Below are 3,189 nucleotides of genomic sequence, written 5' to 3'. Positions count from 1 at the left end.
AACAAGATCAGAATAGTATTAGCTATAACTGACTTTATACTAAATAACAATACATGCAGTGCCTTCAGAAAGTATTCAGACCCCTTGACTTTTCCCACATACCTTATTCAGCCTTATTCAAAAATGGATTAATACATTTTAAAAACTCCGCAATCTACACACACAATACCCCATAATGACAAAGCAAACACAGACATGTTTGAAAATGCATTAAACCTTAAACTGAAATACCTTATTTACATAAGTATTCAGACCCTTTGCTATCAGACTCATGTTTCCATTGATCATCCTTGAGATGTTTCTACAACTTGAATGGAGTCCACCTCTGGTAAATTCAATTGACTGGACATGATTTGGAAAGGCACACACCTGTCTATATAAGGTCCCACAGTTGACAGTGCATGTCAGAGCAAAAACCAAGCCATGAGGTCGAAGGAATTGTCAGTAGAGCTCCGAGACAGGATTATGTTGAGGCACAGATCTGAGGAAGGGTACCAAACCATTTTTGCAGCATTGAAGGTCCCCAAGAACAGTGGCCTTCATTATTCTTAAATGGAAGAACTTTGGAACCACCAAGACTCTTCCTAGAGCAGGCCGCCTGGCCAAATTGAGCAATCGTGGAGAAGGGCCTTGGTCAGGGAGGTGACCAAGAACCCAATGGTCACTGACAGAGGTCCAGAGTTCCTCTGTGGAGATGGAAGAACCTTCCAGAAGGACAACCATCTCTGCAACACTCCACCAATCACGCCTTTATGGTAGAGTGGCCAGACAGAAGCCACTCCAAAGTAAAAGGCATATGACAGCCCACTTGGAAGTTTGCCAAAAATGCACCTAAAGCCTCTCAGACCATAAGGAACAAGATTCTCTGGTCTGATGAAACCAAGATTCAACTCTTTGGCCTGAATGCCAAGCATCACATCTGGAGGAAACCTGGCAGAATCCCTACGGTGAAGCATGGTGGTGACAGCATCATGCTGTGAGGGTGTTTTTCAGCGGCAGGGACTGGGTGACCAGTCAGGATCGAGGGAATGATGAACAGAGCAAAGCACAGAGAGATCCTTGATGAAAACGTGCTCCAGAGTGCTCAGGACCTCAGACTGGGGGGCGAAGGTTCACCTTCCAACAGGACAACAACCCTAAGCACACAGCCAAGACAACGCAGGAGTGGCTTCGGGACAAGTCTCCGAATCAAATCAAATCAAATGTATTTATATATAGCCCTTCGTACATCAGCTGATATCTCAAAGTGCTGTACAGAAACCCAGCCTAAAACCCCAAATAGCAAGCAATGCAGGTGTAGAAGCACGGTGGCTAGGAAAAACTCCCTAGAAAGGCCAAAACCTAGGAAGAAACCTAGAGAGGAACCAGGCTATGTGGGGTGGCCAGTCCTCTTCTGGCTGTGCCGGGTGGAGATTATAACAGAACATGGCCAAGATGTTCAAATGTTCATAAATGACCAGCATGGTCGAATAATAATAAGGCAGAACAGTTGAAACTGGAGCAGCAGCACGGCCAGGTGGACTGGGGACAGCAAGGAGTCATCATGTCAGGTAGTCCTGGGGCATGGTCCTAGGGCTCAAGTTCTCCGAGAGAGAAAAAAAGAGAGAAGGAGAGAATTAGAGAACGCACACTTAGATTCACACAGGACACCGATTAGGACAGGAGAAGTACTCCAGATATAACAAACTGACCCTAGCCCCCCGACACATAAACACTGCAGCATAAATACTGGAGGCTGAGACAGGAGAGGTCAGGAGACACTGTGGCCCCATCCGAGGACACCCCCGGACAGGGCCAAACAGGAAGGATATTACCCCACCCACTTTACCAAAGCACAGCCCCCACACCACTAGAGGGATATCTTCAACCACCAACTTACCGTCCTGAGACAAGGCTGAGTATAGCCCACAAAGATCTCCGTCATGGCATAACCCAAGGGGGCGCGCCAACCCAGACAGGATGACCACATCAGTGAATCAACCCACTCAGGTGTCGCACCCCTTCCAGGGACGGCATGAGAGAGCCCCAGTAAGCCAGTGACTCAGCCCCTTTAATAGGGTTAGAGGCAGAGAATCCCAGTGGAAAGAGGGGAACCGGCAAGGGCGGTTCGTTGCTCCAGAGCCTTTCCGTTCACCTTCCCACTCTTGGGCCAGACTACACTCAATCATATGACCCACTGAAGAGATGAGTCTTCAGTAAAGACTTAAAGGTTGAGACCGAGTTTGCGTCTCTGACATGGGTAGGCAGACCGTTCCATAAAAATGGAGCTCTATAGGAGAAAGCCCTGCCTCCAGCTGTTTGCTTAGAAATTCTAGGGACAATTAGGAGGCCTGCGTCTTGTGACCGTAGCGTACGTGTAGGTATGTACGGCAGGACCAAATCAGAGAGATAGGTAGGAGCAAGCCCATGTAATGCTTTGTAGGTTAGCAGTAAAACCTTGAAATCCGCCCTTGCTTTGATAAAATGTCCTTAATTGGCCCAGACAGAGCCTAAAAAACAGGTTTTCTTTGTCATTATGGGGTATTGTGTGTAGATTGATGAGGAAAACTGTTTTTTTAAATACATTTTAGAATACGGCTGTAACCTAACAAAATGTGGAAAAACTCAAGGTGTCTGAATACTCTCCGAAGGCACTGTACATCCTGGAATAATCCGTTGCTGAGATCAGTTGCATTACCTAATGTCATTTTTTTTAAACCTTTATTTAACTAGGCAAGTCAGTTAAGAACAAATTCTTACTTTCAATGACGGCCTAGGAACAGAGGGTTAACTGCCTGTTCAGGGGCAGAACGACAGATTTGTACCTTGTTAGCTCGGTGGTTTGAACTTGCAACCTTCCGGTCTTGAGCGCAAGACAGCAGTCTTAGCTATGTGTTACCCTGGGAAACAGACACATTCCGGAGAATCCATCTCACTCTGACTCTGTGGGCGGGACAGACAACATGGCACTGGTTTTCTCTGGGGATTTCAGAGGCTACATTTGGAACTGAAAAATGGGTGTTGACACAGACTTACATTTTTTTTTTTTAAACTATAAACTGAAACAGCAATATTAATGTGTATTTAGATGTACATTTTGTCTTCCTTTAATAATTACAACAATACATTGCTGATATGTATGATTCATCTTGACAAAATGTCAAGGTCATAATAATCCGTAACCAAAATGATTGACAAGGGACACAATTA

This window comes from Oncorhynchus mykiss, chromosome 7 (assembly GCF_057628025.1).
Source record: "Oncorhynchus mykiss isolate SJ-2025 chromosome 7, ASM5762802v1, whole genome shotgun sequence".
NCBI classification, from domain to species: domain Eukaryota; kingdom Metazoa; phylum Chordata; class Actinopteri; order Salmoniformes; family Salmonidae; genus Oncorhynchus; species Oncorhynchus mykiss.
The sequence above is the reverse complement of the archived record's forward strand: the minus strand, read 5'-3'. Positions refer to the sequence as shown.